Genomic DNA, 16,980 nt, shown 5'->3' on the forward strand with positions numbered 1-16,980 from the left:
AAAAATGTATTGTACATGCATAATGTATTTTATTACAAAGTGGTCTACCACTCAACCTTTAAGTTCAACCAAAAATTTAGTTTAGACAATTATACATCATAACTTAGCGCCTTCAAATAGTGTTTCACTGTTTAATATACGTATCTATCTCGTAATTGCAGGTTATAATGTGCAGGCGCTTTGAAAACTTTTCTTCATTTTATTCGTTTATATTCACGACATAAGCGAATAATTCAGATAATAACTATCCTATCTTCTAAGTTAGACTAAATTACGGATACATGTGAAATTTGATTGAAATTGGTTCAGTCGTTTTGGAGTTTATTGGCAACATACATCGTGACTCAAGATTTTTATATATATATATATATAAGATAATGTGTGGTATAAGTATAATTGCTGTAGCTATATTAGTTTTAAGAGCTTTTGTGTTGAAATTATCAAAATTTAAAATTTTCGGGAATCAGCGTTTAAGGTTGAAACTAGTTATTTAGTGCATATAGAGGACAATAATCCTAAGGTACTTGTAGTCAGAAAATGGTATATTTATATAACGAAGACATGAGTAAAACTAATAAAAGGAAACAGAAAACGCTATTTTTGTTAAGTGACAAAACAAATTTATAAAGTCTATATTAAATTATCAAAAAGTACTTATAATTTCCTTATAAACCACAAAACAAGAAAAAATATTTTTAATTCGATTTTTTTAAATGGAAATTTTTATTAGGTAATCCCTTAAGACATAAATGGCATTCGGTAGATGGTGGAGATAAACGAAAATGGGAGTAAACCAATAGATTGTCAAATGATTTCACAAAACATTTAAATGAGACATACGAGGTGTGTTAGAAAAATAATGAGACTGATTTCATACTAACCAAAGTTTTTATTATTTTCAAACAACAATGTTATCCCCTTCAAAGTAGTTTCCTTGGGCAGCTATACATCGGCGGAGTCGTCGTTCCCACTCTTGGTAGCAGCGCTGGAAGTCTTCAATTGGTATGGCTTTTAACTGGTCGGTCACAGTCTTTTGAATGTTCTCCAGAGTTCCAAAATGACGTCCTTTTAGGACATGTTTCAATTTCGTGAAGAGGAAAAAAGTCACAAGGACTTAAATCAGGTGAATAGGGGGGTTGAGGAACAACAGTAATGCGTTTTGAGTTCAAAAATTCACAGATGGAAATGGCCGTGTGACATGGAGCATTGTCATGATGAAGCATCCACTTGTCTGCAATTTCCGGTCTCACACGGATCACTCTTTTCCTCAAATTTTCAAGGACACTTTTATAAAACACTTGGTTGACAGTTTGTCCTGGTGGAACAAATTCTTTGTGTACGATACCTTTCCTGTCAAAAAAACAAATTAGCATGGTCTTGATCTTTGATTTGCTCATTCGACATTTCTTCGGCCGAGGAGATGACGAAGTGTGCCATTCTTTACTTTGCCGCTTTGTTCCAGGATCGTACTCAAATATCCAGGATTCATCACCAGTGATCACACAATTGAAGAATTCTTGGTCATTAGCAATCCTCTCAAGAAGATCAACGCACACATTTTTTCGATTGTCCTTCTGTTCAGTTGTGAGATTTTTCAGCACCAATTTGGCACAAACCTTTCGCATGTTCAAATCATCTGTCACAATTTGATGCACGGTGAAAGTGTTTAAATTTAGCTGTTCACTGATCATCTTTATTGTTAAACGACGGTCTGATCTCACAAGCGCCCTCACACGATCCATGTTTTCGTCCGTTCTTGAAGTCAAAGGTCTCCCTGAGCGAGGTTCATCTTCAACGTGTTCTCGGCCTTCCAAAAATGATTTGTGCCAGCGGAAAACTTGTGCTCTCGATAAGCACTGTTTCCCATAGACCTGTTTCAACTTTTCAAAAGTCACACTCGCGGATTCACCAAGTTTAGCACAAAACTTTATTGCACAACGTTGCTCTAAATTTCGATGCTCCATTTCTGTGACGCACAATTAAAACACAACTTTACTAATGGCGCTGTCAAAACTAATGTGTTAACTGTACGGAGTTGTAACTCGGACTGAGGAAGTGGAAGGGATAAATAAACAGGTTTAGCGTCAGCCGGTAGACACAACGTTGCCAGATCTCCCGCAGTGTTACCAATCTCATTACTTTTCTAACACACCTCGTATGTGTATACAGCAAGTAGTAGGTATTGTTTATTCTCCTAATCCTTATAAAAAAACTCACACTCCATCCGGATATATACTGTAAATCAATGGAGTGCATTTACATGGCCTAATGTTTTGATAACATAGTTTATTAACAAAATTAGAAATAGAAAATCGAAAAAATTGTATCATCGATGGTACTCGACAACATTTACGTTCATTCTCTTTGTTTAGTTTGAAAGAAAGCAAACATTGACTACGACTTATCTAGAGATTTGTAAGACGGGACACAAAGCAATGAATTGCCAATTTAAAATTGACTTTTATTCAATAAACAACTCATTTCCCTACAACGTTATCTGCTGAAAGTTCAAAATACCTATATTAGGTATCTTTATTAAGATAATCACGTCGGTAAAATTAAAATAATTTATCAGTAATGTGTCAACTGAGTTAATTAACGACAAGTACTAATCATTTGCATAGGAAGATTAAGTAAACTAATATTAAAATGAATCGTATATATCAATATCTGTTAAATTATATCTCAGAGGAACCATCTTCCACTACCCGTCCAATCAGTTATGTTAAAATTTCGAAGCTTTCAGTATTACTCTGTAAAATACACATTTATTCATAATTCAGCTGTATCAATTACGATTCTGTACCAATTTGCAGGTCCTAAAATTTATCGGTGCGCCGTCTGTCACATACTTGTAATTGATATTTGAAATTCAATTCCAGAAATATTGATGATCAACAAAAGTGGCTTTTTTAATTTTCCAAATTTTCAATTTTATTTACACCACTTATTACAAATTACCTGTAAATAAGCAGTTTTATTGTTTTTAAACATTTTATACGCTAATAGTTTCAGATTAGTTTGATGATTTAGAGTTTGTTTTTTTAATCCTGAACCCACAAACAATTAACTGAACAATATGAGTAACAACTTTTTAATTTTGTTTAATTCTGTATTAAATAATCAACGAGATTGTCTATAATTTGGCATTCATGTTACTTTTTGTTACAGGACTATAAAGGCCATACCCGGAGGGTTACCTTCAGCGTCCGTATATAGAAAGTAACAATCATTCAAGTGATCCAACTCATCCAAAAATAGACTATTGGAATGTAAGAGTTGGCCAAGAAGCAAGATTTTTATGCTCAAAATGCTGTTCTCGTGATAATAGAACAACTTATGAAGTATTTACAAAAATATGTGGTCAAATAGACCAAATTTTGACATAAGGAAATTAAGAAGAATCCGATTGTCACTGCCTCAACAGAAAAGGAAGTCGGAATTGGACAACTGTGGTTCGTTAGGAACTGCTTTTTTTGGTTTTTTGGATTGAAATTATGTCAAATTTTTTCGTGCAAACCAACTGGCACTCAACAACCACACGCATGCAAAAAAACTGCATCCTACGTGATACAGAATTTCCAAACGTGATGGTAGCATCAAACAGCATGGTGCTGTATGTAAAACGATGGTTGCAGCTTTATCCGATGTTCGTTGGACAAATATAAGAAATTATCACTGTAACAGAAAAATATTATAACAAAATTAAGCTACCACTCGTAATACATAAATAGCAAATCGAGTGATGGAAGCGCCAGTGCAGCTCAACGGATAGAAACAGTGGATCAGTGACATTTTAGGCAACACTCAACATACAACTGAATCTGACAGCTGTGGCATGTGAGCCAGGGCATTACGTGGGCGCTGCAATAATTTTTCATTGCCAATCCTCGGAACTTCAGAAATCGAAAACATTTTTAACGTGATGCTACTATTTTTTAACATTTAAGCGTTCGCCAAACAGCCGGACATTTAACATAATTTTCATAAGCCGGGAGGACAGGAGGACAAACTTTAAAAAGGACATGTCCTCCTAAAGTCGGACGTCGGTCATCCTGCCTGAGACCAACAAAATTATCTTTTCATTGAGTATGATTACTTGGCATGAGATTTGGTTGTCTTAAAGCGCGAAGTTGTTGTCTTGATGACTTTGAATGTCACGTCTCGGCTGCTTAAGTTTAGTAGCCATATGAACTTCAGTAGTTCCAGCATAAGTCTAATAAATTGACTCCATGAACTGCACAGGCTGTGCGAATATTCACAATCCACGCATATTTTTCCAATGTAGGTGTAGGTGAATTTAAACAAGGTCAGTGTTAAAGGTACCAACTTCTGTCTTATCATTTTTTCATTTCATATTTTTGTCCTTGCTCTCCTATTCACGATTTTGAATTTAAACAAGGTCAGTGTTAAAGGTACTACCTTCCATCTTATCATTATTTTTATTTCATATTTTTGCCCTTACTCTTCTTCTTCCGATTTTGTTGCTGACGGTGCTTTTCTGAATGAACATCACATGATGGTAGAAAAAGATTAATTCATTAAGTTTTATATAAGTAAAACTATAATTTTCTAGTATAGACTCTAAAAAGATGTGTCAATTTGTAAACATGTAGGATTTAAACTCTGCACGCTATAACACGGTACATAAAAAGGATTTTCGCCCAGTTAGGAGAACAGTCCTAAAAGATTTTGTAACATGGTAAGCATATTTTTTAATTTCATAAGAGTTTAGAATCTCAATAAGACAAAAACAATATATCTAACACATTTTGACGACACTTAAAACGCATCTATCATTTAAGTATTTTAAATTGTGTAGATTAGTTATATTACTTTATACTTCCGTTTACACAGGATGTCAGAGTAAAAGTGGAAGATCAGTTAATGGACAACAAGTGGGTTCACCTTGATAATCAGTTTTGTATCACCAGACTTCCTCTCCCTGATCCATAAAACATTGTAAAATAGCTATCGTGTAATGTTTTATTGTTAGAAAACTTTCGTTTTCAATAAACCGAAAAGAAAAATGTACTTATCACTAAATATTAAAACTTGGTCATCATTTTTGTAGCCGAGAGCTAGGCCGAAATCAGTTAATCAGTATGCATCGTATGAAAGGCTTTAAAATGATGTGCTTTAACATACGCATACAATGAGATCCAACCCTACCCTTTATAAAAAGTTTCCTTCAGGAACTGAAGAGTCATATACACAATATTACACATATACACAATATTACACATATACACAATATTTGTAGTACAAAACACAATATTATTACCTGTTTCGATGTTAGCATGATTTCACTTGAACTGTTAGCAAATTGTGGAGCCCCCTGAACTTTATGCGTCCTGTGTTACTTACATTTATATTATTATCTAGTTAAATCTATGGGTATAAACATAATACTTTTAAAATTCAAGTAACCTTGTAACCTTCATTAAATTCTAGTTATGGCGATGAGCATTTGACAGCAGACTGATTTTTATGTTCAGAAAAAAGTGATAACGTATCACTTGTGAGTGAGTCCAGCGTTGACTACGTATTTGGCCAAATTTTAAACTCTAATCACTTTTATAAAGATATATATTTAGAACTTAGTGGTGCACCATACGGTTGTTTAGTTGTTTCAGGATGGGAATTGGATTAGCGAAGATTGATTGCTTAAAACCATTTAGTTGCAGATTTATTAACTGTTTTACTTCTGGGAATCTTTTACTGAACGTGAGCACAAAATTTTCAACTAATTTTTATTGGTTTGAAAGTATTAAGAATTAAATTTTTAAAATATTAAAAATTTATAAATTCGGATCTTTTAAGAATACATTTTTATTGCTGAAATTTCTGTAAACTTAGTAGATATAGTGTCTTTATCAATATGTTAAAGCCGCAACATGTATTGAACCAGTTCATCAGGAAAATTATTACTTTTTAACAAATACCAGAGTCAAATTTTTCCAAGAAGAGTTTTATTTTAGCTTTCCGCGAGGTAATACCCAGTATCCAACATCTGATTAAATCTGAATTTTTAATCACATTATCACATGAAAATGTCGGTTGTAAAATCTTTGTAGAACAACCTAGAAGGAGCCAATAGAACTCGACAGTTGAGGACTGAGGCACGTGATACATAACCTAAGCACATGCAATGTTTGAGACGAGACTCACCGCGGAGTGGCGAGGCGGAGACCAGCACTGACTGACTGTCGCCCCACCATCGATCTACAACATGTGGCCCCCGCACAAACGCAGGCGCCCCGTAGTCGCAACACCTTCACCGTAACAATCGGATCGCCAATCGGACACGAGCTACAATTATGTCCTATTGATGGGAATCTTTTGTTGCTGTCTAGTATATTAGCCAGAAAAGTTCCAAATCGATATGCCCTGGATCATACATATTTTAAGAATTCAACAAATATATATACTTAGAGAAAATAAAACTTACTACATAAGTAATAAATAAAAAAAAAAATAAAATAACAAACTTAGTTTTCACAAAATGTTCTCAATGACAATTTTGTACTAAAAATACTTTAATTTTACTACTTGTTACAAAACTAAAAATAAAAATGTTTAACTTTCAAAAGATGTATTCCAAACTATTAAATTTATACTTTAAAACATTCTCAATATAAGAATCTCTAATTTGCCTAACTTTCAATATTTTAAGCTTTGAATCATACAAAACTTGTTGAAATACAATCCTGTTAGAAATTTTTAAAACACTACTGGTCTAAGAAGAAGAGGGACAAATTAGTGACCAGATATTGTTATTTTACTGGGACAATGTTAAGTATTTAAAAAAGGCAATGTATCTCGGAATCTCGAAAATAGGTAGTCAAAATGGGAAGATAGACACCATCCTATTCCATGGTATCAATCTTTCCTTGACGACAAGTTCTCTGAGTTGAAGACAATATTGCTGGTCGACCTTATGAGGAATAAAGGACTACTAGGGAAAAGAATAATATCCCTACATCTTAAATACATTAGCCGTTGGGTAGGTCTACGTACTTCATGGAAGAATTCGTCTTAAAATTACTACCTGGACCCGAAATTATCAAGGTTAAAATGACCCGAAGTACCTAAACCAAAAAATAGAATAGAAAGGTTCGACTAGTCTATCACCGGTACTTCATATTTTATTGTTCATAACAGAATATTTTCTAGTTAAAGTGAACCATATTACAAAGGACTTAAACTAAATTGGCCACTATATTATTATACTTCTTTAAAACAAAATAGTCTTAATCTGTACACAACAAAAATACGAAATAAAATAAATTGCTTAAAGTAATACATTTATATTGAGATACAAATTTTAAGAGATACAATAATAAAACAATATTTACAATAATAGAGGATTAATACCCAATTTCCTATCTACAATTTTTCACTCAGCCACACAAAATCTACAATATCCGATGGTGTCGGCTGAACTAAGAAGCGTCAACATCTTTTTTAAACTTACTGCCTGATTGAGAAAATAATCAATATCCATTAGTGAAAGAGCAATATTATAGATTCCCATCATAGCATTTATCGATGAATTCAAAGCATAATTAGTTCTGAACTTTCTTATATAAAGAATGAATGAGATCTCCTGTAAAACAGTTGAACATGAAAACACATTTTTTGGAACGTTTGAGAATCCAGAAACCAGTGTTCTTATATACATTATACATAAAACGTTTCTTCTAATTTTTTAGACTTGATGTAGCTCTTTTTGTAAGATGAAAAATATGTTCTTCAAAATTTAACTCGGAATCCATTATAACACTCAAGTCCAGAATTCTTTCTTTGCGGGTCAATTCTAAATGTTCAAAGTAATATAATCTTTAAATTCCTGTAAATCTTCGTCATCAGCGCAAAGTACAGCCTTGCGTCCATTATTAAATAAAATCCAATGTAATTTATAAATATAATAAACAATAAAGGTCCAAGATGTGATTCTTGAGTAACTCCCGATTAAACCACATATTCTTTCGACGTATACCCACAATAATAAACTAATTCTTTTCGTTATATTAAATATGTGGGGGGGGGGAAATTGTACAAAATCATTTGACAATCCAAACTTGCATAACTTTCTTAACAATAAGTTATAGTCAATTTTTGTAAATTACATCAGTCTGAGTTCCCCTTTCAAAATCTTTATGTAAACATTCACAACAAACCATCAAATTAGAAACTTTAGAGCAACCTGCTACAAAACCGTGCTGATTTATCGACATTCTTAATTTAACTATGGAGAATACATCATTATAAAGTTAACAGGCTACTCAAAAACTGTAGCTGGTGTACTTAAAACTGCCACAGGCCTTTAATTACAAATGTTTGAAATTATACTTTTCTTAAATAATGGCGTGACTTTAGTAACCTTCTATACACTTCTAAAGTTTGTGTAAGCATAGGTTGGATATATACGTTAAAGGGTGTACCAATAATTCATTACATGCTTTAAATATGTATGGGGGAATCAAATATATGGGCCTGTGGACATCTTTGAAGGCAGGGCCTTCATCGCCTTCTCTATCTACCCGATTTTGAGAAAAAAAGCAAATATTTAGGAGTGGAACATCATTAAATTACTTAAATCTAGAAATGTTAGTAAACATTTGTAATTCACTAATTATGTTGTTACCAGAACCAAGATCGAACTCATTGTCAAATACAGGCAGATTAAAATGACCAATAATCATGACTCTCATCTCATCCCTACAAGTTCGATAAGGACTTTCAACTTTTTCAAAAAGTTTACATAATCTTCCTTTGAACGATCAGTGTAATATGGACACCAAATAAAAATTTATTATGATAACTGTTACTCTTGACCAAATAACTTCATTGCTTCCAATTTATCTAATCGGAGTGACGAAAACGATTGCGTGCTGCAATAAGGACACATTCCCTTGCCACTTGCTGGCCTCTGTCATAGATCGGTCTCTCCTGTAAACAACGAACTCCGACCCCGAAAACAACTCTGATTTCGCCACCTCTTTGGTCCAGCTACGTTTCGGTTTAAAAAAATTATATCATAAAAAGAATGAAAAACGTTTTTAGGAAACTTGTCTATTTTGGTTTAAGGTCCTCTAACATTCTGGCAATACACGTTCAGTGCTCTAGTAATTATTAAACTGATCAGTAATTATTTCACAAACAATTATTCTTTAACCTTATACTTAGGAACACAATTTTAAATTATTATATGAAATAATAACATAAAACACAAAACAATAGACCTCTTGATTAACAGGTATATCTTGACTTCTACTCTTAATCTAAATGTTTACTATAATGTTACATAACCAAAAACGTGCACATTTTGGCCTATATATAAATAGATGCAATATTCTATAATGACTCAAACACTCCATGATGTGTATAGACCCATATTACAAATGGTTTATAGAAAAATGAAAACTAAATAATTTGGGTGATCTAATCACTCAATTTAAATCAATTTTTTAAGTGTTTTTGTATTTTATGAGATATATTTAAATTTTAGACAATAACGCCGGTTCCTTTATATTTTGCTCGATAGTTTGAAAAGTTGTACAAATATGTTGTTTTAACAATAGCTTAGTATATAGTAAGATAAACTTTAATGTCTGAACTTTAACATTATAAATTAAGATTAACGTTTAGTAAAGTTGGAAAATTAACTTTTGGCTGTATAAGAGAGTAAGTTTGAACTACTATTTAATGATTTTCTTGTTGTATCTATCTAGTAAGTAAATTAAATGTTCTTAGTAACTGAATTCTACGGAGAGTATGAGTAACAACTGTATTTAACTATCCTCTAATTGTGTAATTTTAAGACACACAGAATGCGAGACCCACCTTGGAAGGAAGAACGTTTGAAGTGAAAACTTATATAGCGAAACGACGCTGAGGCACTTTTTGTTGAGAGTGTTTCAGCTGCTTCACGTTACTTTATAGATTTCAAGCGAGATAACTTTGGCGCAAACTTTCCTCCAAAACTTTAGAACTAGTAGCAACAGCTGAATCAATTATCATCTGTTCACTTCTATGAATGTGGAGGTTTAGCTTATTTTCCGCTTATTGCAGCGCCTTATACCTATGTTATGTGTAGCTGTGTAAACTTGGTAGCTCCGCCGTGCTTTAGGATCGTGTCTAAGACTTCTTAGTCCACGCAGTTTTTTACCTGATGAGAAAATATAGCAGCTCTTCATCTTAGAAGATTGCACCGGATTTCTACTGGTAAACCAAACAGAACTCTTTTGTAGCTTCGGTGTCTACTCTCAAAACAATGCAACAGGAAAACAACTAAGAACATTGCGTTTTCGACAATAATTTTGGAAATCTAAAATCATGTCAAGTACTAAGTAGTAATGACAAGATACTCTACTTTGTTATGGTCTTGCTAAATACCTTCAAACCAAATTGAACGTTGACTCCAAATTCCAGGAGTCAAGTCTGTGACATTGTCAGATCTCAGACGCTACATTAAGTGGATGGTGAAATGGAACTAAATTCTACATTTGCGCTGAATCGATCCTTCCTACCAAAGATGTGTTTTCACTTGTATTTCTTGTTTTATGCTTTAAAACATTAACTGCATTGCATAAGTTTTTCTTCCAACATTTGCCCTCCCTGCTTTGCAAAATTACTCTTTATTATATTTATACAGATTAGCGTGCCTTTTCTCTCTGGTTTAAAACATGTATGAGATCAATGAGGACAAAACAACGAGTGGTAGGTATTACATTTACGCTACACATAGAAATCTTTCATTTAGTTGGACGTTAATTGAGTCTTTTCTGCCACTAGTACGCCTATAACGTTTGTTCGTATTCTAATTTTGATTTAGTCAAAAACTCACTTACGCGTTTGACGTATAAACTCGTCGATGTCAGTGAAGGGATTAACTTAATCAGCTTATTTTGTGTGTTTGCTTTCCGGCCTTAAATCCTTTAAATACACATTTCTTACTAATTATGTTTTTAAGTCAGATTTTTGCTGCTAAAATTAAATTTTGTTAATATTTTTTAAGCAATTGTGCTTTTAAAATTAAACAAAATACTACTAATACATTTATAAATTAAACTCTTTTCACACACGAGTAACGCATTCGTGAGAAAGATAGCAGGAATAGACTCTTACTTTGACAGAGTAGACATTACAACGCTTTAGGTATAAGTATAATGTTTGCGAGTAGTAGCAATTATTTCACAATTTTCACTACTATAACCAGACAGGCACATGCACATTCACTACCCAATGGCACACCTTCACAACAATACCATCTGATGCATTGTGAAAAATTACTGTGGAATTATAATACAAGTTAATGTCGTCTTCCGAGTCATATTACTTTTACTTTCTCTTATCGTGCAATTCTAAATTATCGTGTGCCATTTGTGGTACAATTCAAACGTGTCTCCAGTGGTCATTGCGGCTCAGTCAGTACTTCCTCGATACGAGACTATAGTACTACTAATTAGTACTATAGTTTATTTCTTTCAGATTAATTTCTTTATTATTCATGTAATCTACCGCAGGTGCATACGTTCACAGTTACAATTATTTCTTTTTACTTGTAACATAGAATTGTAATATATTAAAATATTCCAAAATAGTATTATTTATCTCTCTTCCTAAATCAAACAGCCGAAGTGGACAATGTAACACATTTGTTATAAGACAGAATGATGAATACCTAGATTTGGTTATATTATAATGAAAATGAGAAAAATAGGAGATAATATAGGATTTAAACTAAGTAAAGTTAATTATTTATCTTTTGAACAACTACATGTATTTCAAGAAATGTGTTGATTTGTGGCATTACTGCTCATCTTTGGTAAAAGAACCAAACAAGTGTAATAAGTCTAAATTAACCAATTGGTATACACCTGAAATAGCTAATACAATAAATGAAAAATGCTTACTTTTTAAAAATATACAAAAATGTAAGAAGTAGAGAGTCAGAGCAAACTACAGCAGCGTGCAATGCGTACATTTAACATAAAATAAAGAAATGAATTAATAAAAAAAAAGATACATTTGAATATTATATCGCAAGTGTTTCAAACAAAAAAAGAAGGGCTGATTGGAATGTGATTGAAGATGAAGATTTACCTACCCAGATCAAGATGTAGTTCTGGACCCTGATTAATTAAACTTGAATTTATTAAATTCAATTAATTAAATAAGTGAGGAAATTCATTTCAGTCCTTATAGTGTAGATGATTTTTCTAGATATAGACCATCTATTCAAAACCTTTATCTATTGTGAATGTTGAGTTCAGCTCAATTTTACCTTCCACTTAGTGCAGCGTCTGAAATCTGACGCTGTCACTAACTTGGACACCTGGAATCCAAGTTTATTTGAAAAGATTTTAAAAAGTATGCGACAAAGAAGCTCAAACTCTTTGCATCGTTTTGACATCAGAGACAACTATATAAAATGAAGTGTAATCTAGATGAAAAGGTGTTCTCTTTGTCTTATCAGGTACAACTCTACATATGCATTGAATCGGACCCTTCCCACCATAGGTACATCATCTAATTATTTATTTGGCTGGATGTTTTAGGAAAATAAATAATTAAAGGTATATCACAAATTTAAATGCTATAGACTAATATTGGCTTTAAAATGTCATAATCAAACAAATAATTCATATCAATGAATGCTTTTGTTTTAACTGAATGTAAGAGTGAAGTATATTTAACATATAGTTAGTTAAAAAAAGTTATACCGGTAATTAAAAAGTTGACAAAAATTTGTTTTAAAAGTTTCCTAATACCTCTATTGTTTCCATTTCCTCTAAAATACTTGAATCGCTTTTACACAGATATTTTGATTCACGTAACTTGCTTTCTTACTCATAGCATGACTTTCGACAGGATAAATCTACATTCCTGCATTATTAGACATGGTTTACCATTCTCTAGAGGCTCTTGACAAAAATTATTGTTTCTTTGATGCTATGTGAACTCTCCGAATGGCATTTGACAGTTTTCAAATTGAATTCTCATAAACAATATTTTTGCTATGTTAGGCCAAGTACAATCTTTACTTGATTTATTCTCAAAACGGCGGCTTTTTTAAACTTTAATCATAGTACATATTTTAAGAACACATGAAAAAAAGTAATAGACAATTAATTACAAATCCAACGATACCAAGTTTAAGTAAATCCGTTCATATTTAAGAGAGATAATTCTCTTTTGAAACATCTCTAGTACTAAACCATATCAACTGTGATTGTGTGACTGCGCTGAAACTTATAAAAAAAAGCTCCGGATCTTCTAGACTTTTTAGTAACCAGAGATGTTTCTCAAAATTAAATGAATATTTTATTCTTTACTTGTCTTATTCTTAGTCTATACTTCCCTGATAGCAACAATAAGCGAATCAGTAAAATATTCCCTACTGTAACTAGTAGCACACCAACTGAGAGCAATTTCGTAACACGTTAAATAGCAACGTAATACTAAACATTCATTTGGGTTGTAAAGAAGACATAGATAATTAATTTTATTAATTTAACTTTTCTGCACAGTTCTCTGCTTTGAAATCTGTCTGCTGATTGATACGTAACATTAGTATTCACCTTAGTTTTCCCTTACAAATTAAGCCAAGTATAGCTGAAAAGTAAAGCTACTTTTCAGCTAAGACGTGTTTAGACGTGACCTTTGAAATCTAATGGACAAAACGAACTTCAATAGAGCCTTATATCAATTGAGAGCCATACTTTAGTATATTAAAAATGGAATGAATTTAAGAGTTTATCTTTCTTTCGGGTCTTTCTCGACCGAGGCGGTTAATTACTCTCTTTGGGAAGTTACTAAAAACATAAAACAGTCGCGCACCCCAATTCTACCTTTATCTAAACTATATGGCTCTTGGGGAGTTTAATCTTAGAACGTTTGGCTTGCTGAACATTTCTCTTGCGCGTTCAAGCCTAATCCAGTTGAAAATAATTTTGATATATATATATATATATATATATATATATTTCGATATAATACGAGAATTTCTAGATTCACCTATAACCAATCTGCACTGTCGGTCTGTCTTTTTAAACCCATAGAGATGGAGAAGACCGTTAATGAATTGAATTCTATAAAAGCTCGAGGTTGTGGTCTTACAACAGGGAGAGTACTGAGGGAGCTACAGATAAAAGCAGTGATTTGTCCTATCATACTATTTAATGCAGTCCTCAGACTTGAATATTCTCCATCTCAATGGAACATTTCCCAAATCGTAGTCGTGTCTAAGCTATGTTAACTTTCTAATCTAGTTGCTTCATGTAAACCAACCAATATTCTACCTATACTTTCCAAGCTTTTTGAAAAATGTTCCTCGAGCGTTTACAGTCAATATTAATTTAAAAATATACTATCCCCAATCATTAATTTAGGCTTCGGGCAAAGGCATTCAACAGCTGAACAATTGCATAGTGTGGTTAATGCAATAATATAGGTATTAGAATAGCAGATTTTGTAGTGCTGCATTTCTTTGTATAAGTCAATCTTTTGACCGGCATCAGAGACCGTTGCTTAAGATCGAAGCAGTTTTTCCTCACACCTATTGTAATGCAAGGTAGGAGTACGCCATAAAACGAGACGTTTAATTTTACTATTGATAGATATAAAGACAGACAAAGACGACAAATACATTTCTGTATCCCCCGGTAAACAAAAGAGAAATTTTGTAAATCTAATTAGTGATAGGCAAAATTCCATGGTTTTACATGCAACACATAAAACTCATTTTTGTCTTTGTGTAGAAACGTAGCTTCATGCAAAGTTTCAAGTCTACAAATTAAATATTTAATGAAGTATCTTGCCACGTGATGTATTCACATTTGTGTTCCAAAGTTTGGTTTTTTATTAGCGTTTAAATAATAAAAGTCTATAGACAATATGTTAAATGTTCTCGGATCTTTTGGAATAATTAGGCTATGTTAATATACTACATGCTAAAAGCTCACATAAGTATATTGACTTTGTCTACAAATTCATTCATTCTGGTATTTTCTCGTTGCCAACATTGGTTACACATAATATCAATGTAAATATATTCGCTAATGCTCCGGCAAATCCGATGGAGAGACATCCGTCATCATCAAACTATAAGTATTCCTCACATACAAATAAAGCTACATCCACAATCTAACAGTCTATAGATCACTTCGTTTTCAAAATATCATGCGGAAGGCAGGCAGACAGAAATGAAATTTTTCACTCCCTACGAGTGAGAGGCTTCGCTATACTCACTCAATTCTGAAATCTTGCTTACAAAACAGACATTTTCAGATCAAAGTTCGTGATGCCATATCAAAGTTTAATTAAATTAAATCCTGTGTTCTAAGGAGCAGGATTTATGCCCTTTCTACACACGTGTATAGTACATGGGTGATATACAAATAACGCAGAAACGAAAACTGCAACTTTTGCTGATGACACAGGAGTGTTGGCCTCTTATCATAATCCAGTTGAAGCTTCTGAAACATTACAAACTTGACGGTTCTGATCAAATCATCTGTTTAGCTTGAAATAAACTCTATCAATATCTCTTTTGCGCTCAAACGAGAGAATGTTAAAGGTGGACAACCTCTAACTCTTAAAAATGTATAGCTCTCTCTCAACAGTATAGTATTAGAGAACTTAAAGATTCATCTGGAAAGACGTCTTACATGGCGCACGCACAACTGGAACATGAGACTCAATTCAACCAAAATTTTCTCAAATTGTATTAGCTACTTTGAAAGAAAATTCCAACTATAGATCGAAGATAAATGGTTTTATACAAAACTATTTTGAAGCCTATGTGGACCAATGGAGTTCAGGTATAGAGGAACTGCTTAAAATCAAACCTTGACATCACCAAGCGCTTCAAATTCAAAATAATTTCGTGATTTTGTGATGAGAACGATTTTTTCTTCTTGGTACATTATAAACCAAGTGATTCATAGAGACACTGAAATTCCTAAAAGTCGAAACTTCCAGAACGAGTGAGAAGTATTTGAGTTAAAGACTCGTGACAACTCTTTCAATATGGTTTTATTGGACAATAGTACTCATACATACGGACTGAAAAGATCGCACTTCCTAAATCTGTACCACTTTCAACAGACTCTATGTTCATCGTAGTGTTGTAATTTTAATTCACTTTTCATGTTCTTTTTATGTTACTATTACCTAACCACTGGGTTATAGTCTTGATTGTGAACATGAAACCTTCTCAGAAGGTTCCAAAATTCGTGGTCTACTAAACATTGTTATAAAATTCTTACATCACATTTACTTATTGTTCCTAATACTTAAGAACAATATTGTAAATATAAAATAGTTAAAATTAAAAATCTTGTTCAGGTTTTTTATCTTCTTGTTGATGCCAATTGGCATAAGCTAGGTTTGAAAACCAAAAAGCCTCTTTGAGCCCTCAACTCTTTTTAGTTGTGATTGCCTTGAATTATTAACTACACATAGACATTGGTAGCATGCAAAAGAGAGTGGCAATAACATTTATGTTTAACATTTTATTAATTAGATGTTAGTTTTAATTTAAATTAGGTCCTTTTCTGTGGATTTAGGTTGTCTTAGGATGATTTTAATTACGACAGGTTATTTACAATATAAGTGTGTCTAACCGTGTTTATTAGTCAAGGACTTGAGGACTTTATATTGAAAAAAGGATTAAACTTGGATGGTGAGGTTTTAGGTTGATCTTTTGCCAGGGGTCCATCAGGCCTAGTCTATCACGAGAAGGTGTGGACCACGGTAGACTGAGCCCATGACCAGGAGACACTTAATTTTTCCTAATGTGCGTGAGTGAGCTAGAATGCTACTTAATGTTACATTATCACCAACAATTAGTCTACTGATTTTCTTAAAACATTGTTGTCTTATATAATAATTACTGGGGCATCATTTGAATATGAAGTGTTCTATAGTTTCTGTTTGCCCTAAGGAGCATTTTAGACACATGGGGGTGAA

The 16,980-nt window shown here is 32.9% G+C and overlaps 1 protein-coding gene across 1 annotated transcript in view; it reads right to left on the minus strand.

The window, feature by feature from the left end:
* The window catches only part of LOC124352751 (neprilysin-1-like), a 117,819-nt gene extending 111,624 nt beyond the window's left edge, over positions 1 to 6,195 (minus strand). The window contains exon 1 of the mRNA XM_046802406.1: positions 6,172 to 6,195. The gene's annotated coding sequence lies outside the window, so the exon portion shown is untranslated. The remainder of the gene's footprint in view (positions 1 to 6,171) is intronic.
* Between the last annotated feature and the right edge of the window lie 10,785 nt (positions 6,196 to 16,980).

This window comes from Homalodisca vitripennis, chromosome 1, assembly GCF_021130785.1.
Source record: "Homalodisca vitripennis isolate AUS2020 chromosome 1, UT_GWSS_2.1, whole genome shotgun sequence".
NCBI lineage: Eukaryota > Metazoa > Arthropoda > Insecta > Hemiptera > Cicadellidae > Homalodisca > Homalodisca vitripennis.